Here is an 18,119-nt window from a genome sequence, read left to right on the forward strand (position 1 = left end):
GAGGTTTCAGTTGAAGGTCACTCAGGTACCCCTCTCCTTGGCCTGGCAGGATCGTCCACTTCGGTGGGCTTCACCTGCCTGCTGCTATTAGGGAGAGGGATTAGTCCTAGGGTAACGGGCAGCGATCCCCCAGCCTTCAGGTGCTTTATCACAAAGCTCTGAAGGCGCAGATTGCAGGCGGTTGCAATTTGCATTTTGTTGCGCCATACCATGGAGGTTGACCCCAACCTCGTGCCTCTATATGCGAGGCTCAAGAACACCATAAGGGTCCGCTTTACGGCTGGTGGTTCCGATATGCGGAATCTGGGATATGTAGTCCAGGACGTGCTTGAGAAACTGCTCCACGTCAGAACCAACGAAATCCTTTCTATCCAGGATTATCCTCGACGTGGAGACTATGATGTAACCTTTACTGGCGAAGGTATTTTCAAAGATGTTTTGTCCAGAGTTAAGTCGGTAGAAAATAGCCCTGGTCTAAAAGGGATTCAGATCATCGAGCACGTCCTGGATGAGGTAAAGATGGTGGTTGTGAAAATCTTCTCACCCTTCATAACGGCATCAGAGGTTATTTCCTTTTTGTCAGTTTATTTTAAAAGTGTGAAATTGATTGGGAAAGTGTTGAATGAGTTTAACATCTGGACCTCAAAATGGAAGTTTTTAGTAAAATGTGAAAGAGACCCTAAATTCCCTGGAGGTGTGAGACTTCCTCCAGCTCGATTTAAAATAGGGCAAACTAATGGGGATTTTTTTTTCTCAGGAATGCCACTTTTTTGTAGGTATTGTGGTCTCTATGGGCACTCTAAGGATAGTTGTGGTGCCACTTGTAGAAATTGTGCCAGTACTGAACATGACACAAAGGAGTGCCCAAATGAAAAAAAATGCTCTTTTTGTCGGACACCTGGTCATTTCTATTTTTCTTGCCCTCACAGGTTCAGAGAGGATGAACAAAAACAAAAGGAGAAGTCCAAGACATCCGGGAATGGACGGGCCAATCAGACCACCCCTCAGGAGGAGGAACAGCAACCTGGAGCCTCGGGAGGTGATAAGGGCGCTTCGACTAGTAACAATCCCTCCGAGTCAATGACAGGTAACTCACAGGAGCCCAGGAGCTGGCTGAAAGACCATAAGGAGGCTAAAAGGAAGGCTGAGAAAGATCATAAAGGGGCGGTCGGTAAGGCCAAAAAAGAGCGCCAAATGGCTGACACCGAGCCCAAAATTCCCACTGGGTCTCACGAGAGCGAGGGCGGTACGTGGCATTTGGTGAGGTCTCATAATAAGAAAAATAATGGTTCCGTGGAGGTGGCTAATAGGGAGGAGATGGATACATCCCCTCACAGGGGTGTAGACTCTGGAATCCCGAGGTCCCGGGGCTCTGCTGCCCCAGGTGGGGCCCCGAACCTGGCTGCCTCCGGGGACTCTGAGGCTCCGCCATATGCGCAGCCTGCCCCTGTGTTACGACCCTCTGCGGGTCAGCAGGGGAGTGCGGAGCCTCTCGGAGACCCACCTGACGAGGACCTAAATGGTCAGCCTATGGAGACCCAGTGTAACCTTTCTCTCAATATCCTTCCGAGCTACACCCCAGTAGCGTCGGGTCTTAATTTAAGTGAATGTTCCTTCTCCGATGATGAAGACTCTTTGATAACGGTGGATTCAGAAGAGGGCGTTGGTGAAAGTCCAAGTGGTCTGATCCGTCCATCGGATAGGTAAAGTCCAGTTTTTGTTTCTTCCTAACCATTTGTTATGATGGCTGACATTAGTGGTGTTTCCCTCAATGTGAGAGGCATAGGATCCAAGACCAGAAGAGCTACTGTTTTACATTTTTTAACCTGTTTTACAGCTTCTGTTTTCTTTTTACAAGAATGTCATATCCCTCATAAGATTTCTTACAAAAAATATAAGGAAGAGTGGAAACATGGTCCATCGGTCTGGTCTGGATCAAATGCAACTGGATCAGCCGGGGTAGCTATACTTTTTAAGGGAAATGTGTCTATTGATTTTATCCAAGATATTTTACCGGGTCGTATTCTTTTAGTTAAGGCTTTTATTGATGGGACAAGATGGCAGTTTTTAAATTTTTATGGGTCACCTGATAAAAATGAAAGGGCTGATATGCTGGAAATTTTACCTTTATTTATTAACATTTCTGAACCTTTTATACTGGCAGGTGATTTTAATTGTATTTTAAAAGGCGAAAGCCGACGCTCCGGTTCCGTGAGTAGAAATTATGACAAAACGTCTGGAATGTTAAGCAATATTATAAATGATTGTAAATTAACTGATGTGTATAAAGAATGTAACAAGGATAGCCCTATAGACGCTGGTTTCACCTGGAGCAATTCTACATGTAGCTCCAGGATAGATTTTGTTTTAGGTTCAGAAAAAATACTGCCAGTGAAATGTGAAGTTTTAACTAATATTCTCTCAGATCACAAGGTTTTATCTTTTAGAGTGAGGATTAATGGAAAGAAGAAATGTGGTAAGAAATCTTGGAAATTGAATGTGTCCCTTTTAAAAGATCCACAAATTTTATCGGATTTTATTGAGTTTTATGTAAACTGTAGAAAAAGGAAAAACCCCAATATTTCTTTTAGCTCCTGGTGGGATAGAATGAAAATAAGCATTAAAGATTTCTTTATTAAGAAAAGCATACAAAAAGCTAAAGAAAAGTTTGAGATCTATAATTTTCTTAATATCAGGTTACAGACATTGTACAAATTCAAAGACAATGGTCTGGATGTAGGTAATGATATATTGAGTCTTAAAGGAGAAATTTCAAAGTGGTTGGAACAAAAAGGAAAAGAACTGATTTTTCGTTCAAAGGTAAAACATGTAGAAGAGGATGAGACTTGTTCCAGGTATTTTTTTAAGAAAAACAAACAGGCGAAAACAGTAATTGATAACATAGATGGAGATAATAATATCAACGTTATATTGGATAAGGTAAATGTCTATTTTAATGATCTTTTTAATGTAAAACCTGTAGACCATGATTTAATACACACTTTCCTGGGGGAGATCAAGTCCACCCTAGATGCTGATGCCCAAAGTTTTTTATCCCAACCTCTATGTGAGGAAGAGATTTTAGAAACCATGAAGAGTTTTAAAAATGGTAAAGTGCCCGGCCCTGATGGTATCCCCATAGAGTTTTATATAAGTTTTTATGATATTTTAAAAGATGATTTGTTTAATTTGTTTTCCGAAGTTTTTAATAATAAGGTTTTACTCAACTCATGGAAGAAAGGTGAGGTATCACTACTATACAAAAAAGGTGACAAAACGGATCTTAAAAACTGGAGGCCGATAACTCTTTTAAATAGTGATTACAAAATTATGGCTAAGATCTGTGCAAATCGGTTGAAAAAAGTGATACATAAAGTAATTCATGCAAATCAGGTATGCGGGGTACCTGGGCGTAGTATCTGGGACAATTTAAACCTGGTGAAAGATTGTATTGAAGATGTAAAAACCAGAAAGACAAAGATGTCAATCCTAGCGGTGGATTTTGAGAAAGCTTTTGACCGCGTGTCTCATTTTTATCTTTTTAAAGTTTTAGAAAAAATGGGCATTCCGGGTGGGTTTTTATTGTCTCTTAAAGCTTTTTATAATGATTGTACGAGTAAGATTTTAGTTAATGGTTTTAAAACAAAAGAGGTAGTTTTAAAATCAGGGGTGAAGCAGGGTTGCCCTTTGTCCCCCCTGCTTTTTATATGTGCTATAGAACCCCTTTTATGTACAATACGCCGGGATAAGCAAATATGTGGAGTACCCTTACCCGGAGGGAACGGTCTACAAGTTAAAGTTGTAAGCTATATGGATGATGTAGCAGTGTTTGGATGTGATGTACCTTCAATACAAAAAACGATAAGCCAAATTCAGTCTTTTTGTACAGTTTCCGGTTTTAAAATTAATCTTACTAAATGTAATATTTTAAATGTCGGGGGGATGAGTTTACATGATGTACCAATTGCAGTTACAGATTCCATTACTATTTTAGGTGTTTCTTTTAATGAATCTAATAATGGTTTTAATAGCTGGGATGCGGCAGCACAGAAAATTAATCAGAAAATCTGCATGTGGAATATGAGAAAGCTGTCAATGGAAGGTAAAGTTCTGATTGTAAAAATGGTGATATTACCTATCCTGTTATATCTTAGTTTGGTGTTCCCCCCTCCTACAAATTTGTTGAAACGAATTACAAAAGTATGTTTTACCTTTTTTTGGGGCTCAAAAATGGAGAAACTCAAAAGAGAAATTGTGACAAAGCCAAAGGTTAAAGGTGGGAAAGATTTCCCTGTTTTAGATAAGTTTCTTTTAATACATTTTTTCTGTTTCTGTTTTAAAACCCTTTTTAAAGATAATTACCTTTCCTATTTTATGCGTTTTAACACTGGTTTTCTCATGAGAAGGTTTGGTTGGTTTGAAACGGTTTTATCCTTTCCTTATGCTTTTAACCTACCTGCACATTATGAGATTTTAAAGAAAATTATTCTTGATTTTAATTTGAATAAGAAACAGACAGGGGATCTATGTAACAGCAAGACACTACTCAAACAAATTAGTACTGATGTGACGTTGTGTGATATTGAACGTTATGATGATGACAAAACTGTACACATATGGAAAATGATTAACGCCCCTTATCTTTTTAATGTACAGAAAGACATGTCTTGGAGCTGCGCACACCACTGTCTTCCTTGCCGGGCATTCCAGTACAGAAGAGGTTTTGTGAGGTCTGCCATCTGCCCAAGAGAAGGTTGTCAAGAAGAAGAGACAGTGAAGCATCTTTTATGGACTTGTGCTTTTGCTAAAGAGTTCTGGAGAAGACTAATCCCCCTGCTGGAGAAAATGGTGGACCTCAAGGACTTTAATTTTGCATCAGTGTTATATGGTCTTCTGGAATGCCCAACAATGGACCAAAAAATAATGGCGTGGAAGATAGTGAATTGTGCCAAGATAGCGCTCTGGAATGCTAGAAATATTGCTGTTTTTAAACATGAAATGTTACCAGTAGATGATGTTTTAGCCTTTTGTAAAAGTGAAATGTACATATACTATTTATTGGACAGGAAAAAGAATGTAACGTTGGCAGGCAAATGGCTTTTTAACCTATGGAATATTTGAAGTCTTGTAAAATTTGCTGTGATGGAATTTTTATTTTTCTTTGAAGTCCCGAAAGTGTAATGTGGATGTAATGGTTTTATTTCTGTAATTTGTTAAATTTTAAATAAACGGTTTTTTATCCCCATGTGGGGGATAGCCAAATTAAAAAAAAAAATCTGTTCTTATCAGTTTAATATCTGATACGTCCCCTATCTGGGGACCATATATTAAATGGATTTTTAGAACAGGGAGATGGAAAAAGAGCTTGCTCTGTCCACTCCACGCATTGACCTGATATTGCAGTATCTCCAGGACCGGTGCACCCCTTCTTTAATGCAGTTTCTAAAATCAGAAAGAATTGAATTCAATGCTTTTTGTTCATTTGGCTTGTTTGTCGGATTTTGGGATGGACTCTTTGGCTTTGCTTTTCTTCTCCTCATTGGATTTTTCATGTTAAAAGTTGCAGAAGCCAGATGACAAGCTCATTTTGGTTCAACTTCAGCAACTGTGCATTGCATTGCCATGTAATGTAATGCAATGCTATCTATCTAGCTCTCCCTCTATACTTCCTTTTGGATAAACAGACATATTAGGCAAGCATTTTGGAGCTTTCACCTAAATAACTACAGGTGGTGAGATAAGCTGCACAATATAATTGACCTTTCAGTATATTGTTGCACACACACCATCTATTTAGCAAATGCCCTTGTTATCAACAGCAGCCTTTTAAACTCACCTGAGCTAACAGGTATGTGAGCTGGTTACTCTGCTGCGCTTAAAATTTCTTTTTTGGTTTGCTACAATGCCTTTTCTGAAACGTTGTCTCCCTCTGCTGGAACACTGACTTCTTTCATTTAATGCCTGCAGACTATAAAAGAGAAACCAACCCAAAAAGTTTGGTTGATTAGTCTGTGGCATTCTTTTAAACTGTTGCTTATGGCGGTCTCTGTGAGCTTCTCAGTGACATTCAGCCATCCAGGTATCCCGCCTGCAGTAGACGGAATGTGGCAATGGAACGCTGGCTGCGCGTGTCATAATAGGCTCTGAGCCTTTATATACCTGCGCACAGCAGCAGCCACCTTCAGTCTGCTGCTGGACAGCCAGCAGCAGCAGCAGCAGCAGGAGAGGTAATTAATCAGCAACCCTCCTGCTAAGGGTAGACAGCTGCTCGTTCCACCCCCCCCCCCCCCCGCCTTAATTGGTTCTCCTCCCTTCCAACGGTGTTGAGGCGGGTGGGAACAGCCGGGGGTTGAGGGTACTGTGCTAAAAGAGGTGGAGTTATGCAGATCTAAAACGCGTGGATTGCAGCAGCAGCAAGCCGAAAAGTGCAGGCATGTGAGGGATCTAGAGGTTGACAGCATGTCTTCTTAACGGGAGTCCAGGTGGCCATCTCCACAAATGGACTTTTCAGAATCCTTGGGTGGCACCGTAGTCGGAAACCAATTCTGGTTATCGCTTCTCGGCCTTCTGGCTAAGATCAAGTGTAGTATCTGTTCTTATCAGTTTAATATTCGATACGTCCCCTATCTGGGGACCATATATTAAATGGATTTTTAGAACAGGGAGATGGAAAAAGAGCTTGCTCTGTCCACTCCACGCATTGACCTGGTATTGCAGTATCTCCAGGACCGGTGCACCCCTTCTTTAATGCAGTTTCTAAAATCAGAAAGAATTGAATTCAATGCTTTTTGTTCATTTGGCTTGTTTGTCGGATTTTGGGATGGACTCTTTGGCTTTGCTTTTCTTCTCCTCATTGGATTTTTCATGTTAAAAGTTGCAGAAGCCAGATGACAAGCTCATTTTGGTTCAACTTCAGCAACTGTGCATTGCATTGCCATGTAATGTAATGCAATGCTATCTATCTAGCTCTCCCTCTATACTTCCTTTTGGATAAACAGACATATTAGGCAAGCATTTTGGAGCTTTCACCTAAATAACTACAGGTGGTGAGATAAGCTGCACAATATAATTGACCTTTCAGTATATTGTTGCACACACACCATCTATTTAGCAAATGCCCTTGTTATCAACAGCAGCCTTTTAAACTCACCTGAGCTAACAGGTATGTGAGCTGGTTACTCTGCTGCGCTTAAAATTTCTTTTTTGGTTTGCTACAATGCCTTTTCTGAAACGTTGTCTCCCTCTGCTGGAACACTGACTTCTTTCATTTAATGCCTGCAGACTATAAAAGAGAAACCAACCCAAAAAGTTTGGTTGATTAGTCTGTGGCATTCTTTTAAACTGTTGCTTATGGCGGTCTCTGTGAGCTTCTCAGTGACATTCAGCCATCCAGGTATCCCGCCTGCAGTAGACGGAATGTGGCAATGGAACGCTGGCTGCGCGTGTCATAATAGGCTCTGAGCCTTTATATACCTGCGCACAGCAGCAGCCACCTTCAGTCTGCTGCTCGACAGCCAGCAGCAGCAGCAGCAGCAGGAGAGGTAATTAATCAGCAACCCTCCTGCTAAGGGTAGACAGCTGCTCGTTCCACCCCCCCCCCCGCCTTAATTGGTTCTCCTCCCTTCCAACGGTGTTGAGGCGGGTGGGAACAGCCGGGGGTTGAGGGTACTGTGCTAAAAGAGGTGGAGTTATGCAGATCTAAAACGCGTGGATTGCAGCAGCAGCAAGCCGAAAAGTGCAGGCATGTGAGGGATCTAGAGGTTGACAGCATGTCTTCTTAACGGGAGTCCAGGTGGCCATCTCCACAAATGGACTTTTCAGAATCCTTGGGTGGCACCGTAGTCGGAAACCAATTCTGGTTATCGCTTCTCGGCCTTTTGGCTGGGATCAGGTACAGTGATCTAACGGTTGCTGCCTTGGTCTCAGCTAGGAGGTGCCTGGGGTACCCGACTTGTTGGCCTTGGGGGATCGCTCTCTCTTAACGGAGGGAGCTTCACCCCCTTGCAGCTATTGGCAGGTCGGCTTAGTCCCCGGACAACGGGGAGCGATCGCGTCTTGTCTTCGGGGCGACCCGAGGAAATAAGGGCGTTTTCCTTTGCTGAGCTTTATCGCTTAGTGGGCTGTGTAAGTTCTTGGGGTACCCCTCCCTCGGTCTTGGGTTTGTTCCTGCTTTTGTGGGATTCATTCCCTTGTTACTATTGGGGGAGGGCTTAGTCCCTGAGGGCCGAAAATGCCTTTTTCTTTTGGATTTGCGGTGGGGGAGACTCCACTGCGACAGTCCATTAGAATCATGGTGGATGAATGCCAGCGCCATGAGAAGAATCTGCAGTACATCGTGCATGAGATTCTTTTTGGGTTCTTCCACCTGGAGCGAGATAAGATCCTGTGTCTTTACGATCAGGAATTCCGTGGGCGATATACCATTTCCTTTATGGCTAAATCATGCTGTGATAATATCCATGCAGCACTGATGGTTGCGGACAAGGACGATGAGAGACTGAACGGGCTGAGCTTTGACTTCCTGTACGGTGAAGAGGAAGTACCCTTGGTGATCTTCATGTACAGCCCATTCGTCTCTGAGGGCGATATCGAAACCTTTTTGAAGCGTTACTGCAAGTCAGTGCGCTTCTCACATGATATCCTCAACTCCCAGCGCTTCTGGAATGGGAAGAGGAAATACCTGGTGAAGTTCCATCCAGATCAGAGCGGCATTGGTGGTCTTCACCACCCGCCTGCTAATTTTGCCATTGGTAATGTCAGGGGATTCCTACGCTACCCAGGAATGCCCCTTCAATGCCGGAATTGTCATGAATATGGGCATACACGAGAAAATTGTACAAGGGCTCATGTTGTCTTTTGCAACAAGTGCGGTAAGAGTGGGCACACCTCCGCTACGTGTGACTCTGAGATCGTATGTAACCTATGTGGGAAGGCAGGTCACGCCTTCAGGAATTGTCCGAGCAAAAAGTCAAAAACATATGACATGTTTAAGTCAGGTCAACTGACTATCCAAGAATACTTCGGAGGGAGTATTACTACACCTGCCCCTGGACCTGGGTTGGCGCACGCTGACGGGTCCGGACCAAATCCTTCAACGGCTCCGCCAGAGGGCCCGCTGGTAGTTCCACAGAAGGACGGTCGTAGGGGCTCCATAAGATTAACCGAGGGTTCGCTCTCTGTGGAATTGATCGATGTTCTGGCTCTAGATGTTGCCGTATCTCAGAGTCAAGAGGAAGGGTCCTCATCCAGCATGAATGCACCACCGGCATTATGTGGAACTGAGGAGACCTCTAGTACCCCGATTAAGCAAGCACCCAGATTGGCCACACCATCATCGGTGATCTTGGGTAAGGGCAAAAAGGGTACGCTCCTTAATCGATCAACCAGTGTGTCGGAAAGAGAGACCTCTAGGGCGCGAAGTAAAAAGGACCCGGCTAAGACCCAGTCGAGCCCTGGTCCTCGAACCAGAAGTCGCAGTAGTTCCGTGACCAGACCAGAGGACAAGACGACCCAGAGGGATGACACCCGTTCCATAGACCAGACCGCCATGAGGACTGCAGATGCACAGGACTTGGAAAAGATGGACAGCTCCCAGCCTCTGAAAAGGCAACGGGAGGACGTAAAGCAACCTGATATCCAAAGAAAACACGGATGTCGAGGTCCAGATGAGGAGCCAAAAGTGGATGATGCCTTTTTGCCTGCTTCAGATCCCGGTAATATTAAACAAATCCTGACCCCTGGAGATGCGGAGGAGGAGGTGCCGTGTATTGACTTCTTCCCATCTTCAGATCCTGATTCTTCTTAATGTCTGTTCCTCTTAAAATCTCCTCACTAAATGTGAGGTCCCTAAAGAGCCCTACACGTAGGGCTGCTTTATTTTCTTATTTAGAGACATTGGACTTTGATTTCTGCTTTCTACAAGAATGTGGTATACAGAGTAATTTAAATTATAAGGACTTAAAAGAAGACTGGAAACTGGGCGCTTCTGTGTGGTCCGGTGCTAATGACTGTCGTGCTGCCGGAGTTGGACTACTTTGCCGTGGACATTCTACCATCATTCAATCTGTGACTGAAATTATACCTGGCAGAGCTATTTTAATACATCTTGTTTTTAATGGACTTTCTTTACGTTTATTAAATGTGTACGCTCCTCCTGGGAAGCAGGAAAGGGCGGATTTACTTGAAATATTGCCATTATTTTGTGTTGGGTCAACCCCCCTGCTAGTGGGAGGAGATTTTAATTGTTTACGTGATGGGGAATCCCGGCAGGGTGGGGATGTGAATCGTAAAGACCGTACCTCCTATTTGTTGAAAAGTTTAATTGATGATTTTAGATTACAGGACTGCTGGAAGGAGCTCTTGCCGGCGGATCCAGGTGTTACATGGTCCAATGGAAGAGTTTCTTCTAGAATTGATTTCATATTTGCTTCTACTGCCTTTAAACCTTGTAAATGTTTTCTTTTATCTAATTTATTCTCTGATCATAAAGTTTTATCTGTGTTTTTTAGAGTTAGCAGGGGAACAAAATACCTCAAGAGGCCCATGGAGATTAAATACAACTCTCCTAGAGGATATTGATATTCAAAAGAGGTTTGTGCAGGCCTACCAGTGCTGGCAATCAAAGAGAGAACCCCGCGCCTCGATGCTGGATTGGTGGGAGAGCATTAAACCTAAGATTAAATTATTTTTTATTAAGGCAGGGAAAATGAAAGCAAAAAAGAAAAAGCAGTGGTTTTATGTTTTTAATATGAGATTACAAGTACTCTTTAAACTAAAAGAAGTTGGTATTGATGTGGATGATGATATTGCAAATCTTAAGTCTGAAATAAAAAATGCTCTTAATGAAAAAGGAAAACAAATAATTTTTAACTCCCATGTACAGCACCTGGAGGAAGGAGAGAAATGCTCCCGATTCTTCTTCAAAAAGGTAATGGGGAGGAGGGATGCAATCCTAAATCTTGAAGGTGAAAATGATATTAAGGGTATGTTAGGAAAAGCTTTTAATTTTTATCAACTTCTTTTTAACACTAAAGTTATAGATCCATCCTTTTTAGAGTATGCTATTAATTCCCTTGATTTTAAGTTAGATATTTTAGACCAGGGTGTTTTATCTAGGGATCTCACCAGTGAGGAACTTTTACAGATTTTTAAAAGTTTCTCCAGTGGGAAAGCCCCTGGGGAAGACGGTCTACCGATTGAGTTTTATCTGACTTTTTGGGGAATTTTAAAGAACGATATGTTTTTATTGTTTAAAGAAGCTTTTAATACTAATAAATTACCCCCATCTTGGAGGAGAGGTCTGGTATCTTTAATATATAAAAAAGGGGATAGGAGCCAACTTAAAAACTGGCGGCCTATTACGCTTTTAAACCTTGATTATAAAATTTTAGCTAAACTTATTGCAGTCCGTTTAAAACCCTTTATAGCCAAATTAATTCACCCTAACCAGGTATGTGGTGTTCCCGGAAGAACCATAGCTGAGTCCCTCAACATAATTAGGGATACCATATGGTATTCAAAAGAGAGAAGTCAAAACCTTGCTATTTTATCCTTAGACTTTGAAAAAGCTTTTGACAGGGTATCGCATGAATTTCTTTTTATGGTTCTTAAAAAAATGGCGTTTCCAGAGAAAATTTTAACCCGCATTATGCTTTTATATCATTCTTGTTTTAGTCAAATTTCTGTAAATGGGTTTTTAATGAAGGGGGTTCCTCTATTATCAGGGGTGAAACAAGGGTGCCCTCTCTCACCACTGCTCTTTATCTGTGTTATGGAACCACTATTAACCATACTGAGAAAAGATAAAGTAATTAAAGGGGTACCTATTCCCGGGAGTAGGGGTATGCAACTTAAAGCCCTAAGTTACATGGATGATGTTACCATACTATGTCCAGATTCCACATCTCTGAGGAGGGTATTGAGAAACACACAATTTTTCTGTGAAGCCTCAGGTTTTAAATTAAATATTGATAAATGTGACTGTTTTAATGTGGGGGGATGGGACTCCTCTTTGACCCCTGGGATAGTGATACAGAAAAATCACATAAAAATTTTAGGAATTATTTTTAACCAAGCCAATGAGGGGGACCCTAACTGGGACTCTGCAATGGATAAAATAGAAAAAAAGATCTCATTGTGGAATTTAAGGAACCTTAGTATGGAAGGTAAAATTTTAATTATTAAAGCCGTTTTAATTCCCATTATGTTGTATGTTGCAATGGTGTTTCCCCCTTCCAATTTACAAATCAAGAAAGTAACAAGAATTGTTTTTATGTTTTTATGGGGTTCAAAAATGGAAAAGTTAAAAAGAGATCTGATGTACAAATGTAAATCTAATGGAGGTAAAGATGTACCCAATTTTTTTACCTTTTTCCATATAAAGTATTTCTGCTTCTGTTTTAAGGTTTTTAAATCTGATGGCATTTTTAGTTATTTTTTAAAATATGCAGCAGGAATGATTTTTAAAAGGTGGTTTAGCCTACCTTTAAGTTCTCCTGTGCTCCTGTGCCCACCTAAACAGTATGTGATACTTGAGAAAACGGTCAGGCTTTTAGGTCTCCAGGAATTGGAGCCTGATATATTGGGGGACCAAAGGAAGGTATCTATTGCTTGCAGACACTCTGAGGACACAATTCCTGTCTCCAATTTTTCACAGGCAAGGTCCAAAACGGTGTGGCGAAATGTGTACGGGAAATATCTTGCAAATGTACACAAGGACCTTGCCTGGGCTATCGTCCACCAGTGCCTCCCTACCCGTGAGTTTCAACATAGGCGGGGGCTGGTGGCGAGAGCCAAATGTCCAAGAGATATATGCGGGGAAAGTGAGTCTGTATTGCATCTCTTTTGGAATTGTCCTTTTGCACAGGAGGTTTGGAGAAAGGTAGGCCCACTTTTAAAATGGGCATGTGGCCTGAAAGATTTTAATCACTTTTATGTCTTTTATGGTCTTTTTAAGTGTCCAAATTTTAAACAATTCCGAGTTGCCTGGATTATTATTAATTGTTTTAAAAATGCCATGTGGAAAGTTAGAAATATTTTACTCTTCAAACATGATCATATTGATTCAACAGACTGTATAAAAATTGCTTTAAGTGAAATGTATATTTACTATCTCAGAGATAAAAAACTGTATGGAGCAAAAGAAGCGGCTTCTATGTGGTGTGTACAATTATGGAACACAATTAGTGGTAATTAAATAAACCCAAGTACATCTGTAATTATGATTTTCTTAATTGTTACAATGGTTTTATGATGGTAAATTGTGTTTTTACAAAAAACTTGAATTGATTATTATCATGTTTTATCATTTTATTGTAATGTTATAAATGTTCTTTTTTAAAACCTTTGTAAATATACTTTTGAATCAATAAAATTGCGTTGAAACCTTATCTGTTCTTATCAGTTTAATATCTGATACGTCCCCTATCTGGGGACCATATATTAAATGGATTTTTAGAACAGGGAGATGGAAAAAGAGCTTGCTCTGTCCACTCCACGCATGGACCTGGTATTGCAGTATCTCCAGGACCGGTGCACCCCTTCTTTAATGCAGTTTCTAAAATCAGAAAGAATTGAATTCAATGCTTTTTGTTCATTTGGCTTGTTTGTCGGATTTTGGGATGGACTCTTTGGCTTTGCTTTTCTTCTCCTCATTGGATTTTTCATGTTAAAAGTTGCAGAAGCCAGATGACAAGCTCATTTTGGTTCAACTTCAGCAACTGTGCATTGCATTGCCATGTAATGTAATGCAATGCTATCTATCTAGCTCTCCCTCTATACTTCCTTTTGGATAAACAGACATATTAGGCAAGCATTTTGGAGCTTTCACCTAAATAACTACAGGTGGTGAGATAAGCTGCACAATATAATTAACCTTTCAGTATATTGTTGCACACACACCATCTATTTAGCAAATGCCCTTGTTATCAACAGCAGCCTTTTAAACTCACCTGAGCTAACAGGTATGTGAGCTGGTTACTCTGCTGCGCTTAAAATTTCTTTTTTGGTTTGCTACAATGCCTTTTCTGAAACGTTGTCTCCCTCTGCTGGAACACTGACTTCTTTCATTTAATGCCTGCAGACTATAAAAGAGAAACCAACCCAAAAAGTTTGGTTGATTAGTCTGTGGCATTCTTTTAAACTGTTGCTTATGGCGGTCTCTGTGAGCTTCTCAGTGACATTCAGCCATCCAGGTATCCCGCCTGCAGTAGACGGAATGTGGCAATGGAACGCTGGCTGCGCGTGTCATAATAGGCTCTGAGCCTTTATATACCTGCGCACAGCAGCAGCCACCTTCAGTCTGCTGCTGGACAGCCAGCAGCAGCAGCAGGAGAGGTAATTAATCAGCAACCCTCCTGCTAAGGGTAGACAGCTGCTCGTTCCACCCCCCCCCCCCCCCGCCTTAATTGGTTCTCCTCCCTTCCAACGGTGTTGAGGCGGGTGGGAACAGCCGGGGGTTGAGGGTACTGTGCTAAAAGAGGTGGAGTTATGCAGATCTAAAACGCGTGGATTGCAGCAGCAGCAAGCCGAAAAGTGCAGGCATGTGAGGGATCTAGAGGTTGACAGCATGTCTTCTTAACGGGAGTCCAGGTGGCCATCTCCACAAATGGACTTTTCAGAATCCTTGGGTGGCACCGTAGTCGGAAACCAATTCTGGTTATCGCTTCTCGGCCTTTTGGCTAAGATCAAGTGTAGTATCTGTTCTTATCAGTTTAATATCTGATACGTCCCCTATCTGGGGACCATATATTAAATTGATTTTTAGAACAGGGAGATGGAAAAAGAGCTTGCTCTGTCCACTCCACGCATTGACCTGGTATTGCAGTATCTCCAGGACCGGTGCACCCCTTCTTTAATGCAGTTTCTAAAATCAGAAAGAATTGAATTCAATGCTTTTTGTTCATTTGGCTTGTTTGTCGGATTTTGGGATGGACTCTTTGGCTTTGCTTTTCTTCTCCTCATTGGATTTTTCATGTTAAAAGTTGCAGAAGCCAGATGACAAGCTCATTTTGGTTCAACTTCAGCAACTGTGCATTGCATTGCCATGTAATGTAATGCAATGCTATCTATCTAGCTCTCCCTCTATACTTCCTTTTGGATAAACAGACATATTAGGCAAGCATTTTGGAGCTTTCACCTAAATAACTACAGGTGGTGAGATAAGCTGCACAATATAATTGACCTTTCAGTATATTGTTGCACACACACCATCTATTTAGCAAATGCCCTTGTTATCAACAGCAGCCTTTTAAACTCACCTGAGCTAACAGGTATGTGAGCTGGTTACTCTGCTGCGCTTAAAATTTCTTTTTTGGTTTGCTACAATGCCTTTTCTGAAACGTTGTCTCCCTCTGCTGGAACACTGACTTCTTTCATTTAATGCCTGCAGACTATAAAAGAGAAACCAACCCAAAAAGTTTGGTTGATTAGTCTGTGGCATTCTTTTAAACTGTTGCTTATGGCGGTCTCTGTGAGCTTCTCAGTGACATTCAGCCATCCAGGTATCCCGCCTGCAGTAGACGGAATGTGGCAATGGAACGCTGGCTGCGCGTGTCATAATAGGCTCTGAGCCTTTATATACCTGCGCACAGCAGCAGCCACCTTCAGTCTGCTGCTGGACAGCCAGCAGCAGCAGCAGCAGGAGAGGTAATTAATCAGCAACCCTCCTGCTAAGGGTAGACAGCTGCTCGTTCCACCCCCCCCCCCCGCCTTAATTGGTTCTCCTCCCTTCCAACGGTGTTGAGGCGGGTGGGAACAGCCGGGGGTTGAGGGTACTGTGCTAAAAGAGGTGGAGTTATGCAGATCTAAAACGCGTGGATTGCAGCAGCAGCAAGCCGAAAAGTGCAGGCATGTGAGGGATCTAGAGGTTGACAGCATGTCTTCTTAACGGGAGTCCAGGTGGCCATCTCCACAAATGGACTTTTCAGAATCCTTGGGTGGCACCGTAGTCGGAAACCAATTCTGGTTATCGCTTCTCGGCCTTTTGGCTAAGATCAAGTGTAGTATCTGTTCTTATCAGTTTAATATCTGATACGTCCCCTATCTGGGGACCATATATTAAATGGATTTTTAGAACAGGGAGATGGAAAAAGAGCTTGCTCTGTCCACTCCACGCATTGACCTGGTATTGCAGTATCTCCAGGACCGGTGCACCCCTTCTTTAATGCAGTTTCTAAAATCAGAAAGAATTGAATTCAATGCTTTTTGTTCATTTGGCTTGTTTGTCGGATTTTGGGATGGACTCTTTGGCTTTGCTTTTCTTCTCCTCATTGGATTTTTCATGTTAAAAGTTGCAGAAGCCAGATGACAAGCTCATTTTGGTTCAACTTCAGCAACTGTGCATTGCATTGCCATGTAATGTAATGCAATGCTATCTATCTAGCTCTCCCTCTATACTTCCTTTTGGATAAACAGACATATTAGGCAAGCATTTTGGAGCTTTCACCTAAATAACTACAGGTGGTGAGATAAGCTGCACAATATAATTGACCTTTCAGTATATTGTTGCACACACACCATCTATTTAGCAAATGCCCTTGTTATCAACAGCAGCCTTTTAAACTCACCTGAGCTAACAGGTATGTGAGCTGGTTACTCTGCTGCGCTTAAAATTTCTTTTTTGGTTTGCTACAATGCCTTTTCTGAAACGTTGTCTCCCTCTGCTGGAACACTGACTTCTTTCATTTAATGCCTGCAGACTATAAAAGAGAAACCAACCCAAAAAGTTTGGTTGATTAGTCTGTGGCATTCTTTTAAACTGTTGCTTATGGTGGTCTCTGTGAGCTTCTCAGTGACATTCAGCCATCCAGGTATCCCGCCTGCAGTAGACGGAATGTGGCAATGGAACGCTGGCTGCGCGTGTCATAATAGGCTCTGAGCCTTTATATACCTGCGCACAGCAGCAGCCACCTTCAGTCTGCTGCTGGACAGCCAGCAGCAGCAGCAGCAGGAGAGGTAATTAATCAGCAACCCTCCTGCTAAGGGTAGACAGCTGCTCGTTCCACCCCCCCCCCCCCCGCCTTAATTGGTTCTCCTCCCTTCCAACGGTGTTGAGGCGGGTGGGAACAGCCGGGGGTTGAGGGTACTGTGCTAAAAGAGGTGGAGTTATGCAGATCTAAAACGCGTGGATTGCAGCAGCAGCAAGCCGAAAAGTGCAGGCATGTGAGGGATCTAGAGGTTGACAGCATGTCTTCTTAACGGGAGTCCAGGTGGCCATCTCCACAAATGGACTTTTCAGAATCCTTGGGTGGCACCGTAGTCGGAAACCAATTCTGGTTATCGCTTCTCGGCCTTTTGGCTGCGGTCAAGTGTCTTGTACAGGCGACTGTGGTCCAGAAGGTACTCGGGTACCCCTCTCCTCGGCCTTGCAGGGTGACCCACTTCGGTGGGCTCCCCTGCCTGCTGCTATTGGGAGAGGGCTTAGTCCCAGGGTAACGGGTTGCGATCCCCCCCAGCCTCTCAGGTGTTTCTGTTTACAGAACTCTGAAAGGCGCAGATTGCAAGCGGTTTGCGATTTGCTTTTTCTTGTTGCGTTACCATGGAGGTTGACCCCAACCTCGTGCCTCACTATGCGAGGCTTAAAAACACTATCCGTATTCATTTCACAGAGGGCGGAAGTGATGAAAGGAAATTGCGGTACGTAGTCCAGGACGTGCTTGAAGGGCTCTTTCATGTGCAGAAGAACGAGATTCTCTCTATCCAGGATTATCCGAGGCGTGGCGATTATGACATCACCTTCACCGGGGAAGGCATTTTTCAGGATGTCCTGGTAAGAGCCAGAAAGGCAAAAAACAATCCTATTCTAAAAGGAATACAAGTTATCGAGCACGTCCTGGATGAGGTAAAAATGGTAATCCTTAAAGTATTTTCTCCTTTCGTTACTTCAGTGGAACTAACATGTTTTCTTTCAATGTACTTTAAAAGTGTAAAATGTATAGGGAAAGTACTTAATGAGTTTCACATATGGACGTCCAAATGGAAATTTCTAGTAACATGTGAAAGAGACCCTAATTTCCCAGGCGGTGTGAAACTCCCTCCTGCACGTTTTAAAATAGGTTCCTCAAATGGAGACTTCTTTTTTTCTGGTATGCCACCCTTTTGTAGAAACTGTGGAAAATATG

At 42.5% G+C, this 18,119-nt stretch overlaps 5 non-coding genes across 5 annotated transcripts; all 5 read left to right on the plus strand.

Annotated features, from left to right (window-relative positions):
* Positions 1–5,228: 5,228 nt before the first annotated feature.
* On the plus strand, positions 5,229–5,428 carry LOC141182054 (U2 spliceosomal RNA). Its single transcript, XR_012257544.1, has one exon. It is a non-coding gene; the product is annotated as a U2 spliceosomal RNA (small nuclear RNA).
* A 1,123-nt stretch (positions 5,429–6,551) lies between these two features.
* On the plus strand, positions 6,552–6,742 carry LOC141181876 (U2 spliceosomal RNA). Its single transcript, XR_012257411.1, has one exon. It is a non-coding gene; the product is annotated as a U2 spliceosomal RNA (small nuclear RNA).
* Positions 6,743–13,352: 6,610 nt separating this feature from the next.
* Positions 13,353–13,541, plus strand: LOC141182040 (U2 spliceosomal RNA). The gene has a single exon (XR_012257531.1). It is a non-coding gene; the product is annotated as a U2 spliceosomal RNA (small nuclear RNA).
* Positions 13,542–14,658: 1,117 nt separating this feature from the next.
* LOC141180829 (U2 spliceosomal RNA) lies at positions 14,659–14,849 on the plus strand. Its single transcript, XR_012256463.1, has one exon. It is a non-coding gene; the product is annotated as a U2 spliceosomal RNA (small nuclear RNA).
* Positions 14,850–15,966: 1,117 nt separating this feature from the next.
* On the plus strand, positions 15,967–16,157 carry LOC141182362 (U2 spliceosomal RNA). Its single transcript, XR_012257735.1, has one exon. It is a non-coding gene; the product is annotated as a U2 spliceosomal RNA (small nuclear RNA).
* The last annotated feature ends 1,962 nt before the right edge of the window (positions 16,158–18,119 follow it).

This window comes from Phyllobates terribilis, unplaced genomic scaffold (assembly GCF_046119375.1).
Source record: "Phyllobates terribilis strain yellow unplaced genomic scaffold, ASM4611937v1 Scaffold_34__1_contigs__length_13252353, whole genome shotgun sequence".
NCBI lineage: Eukaryota > Metazoa > Chordata > Amphibia > Anura > Dendrobatidae > Phyllobates > Phyllobates terribilis.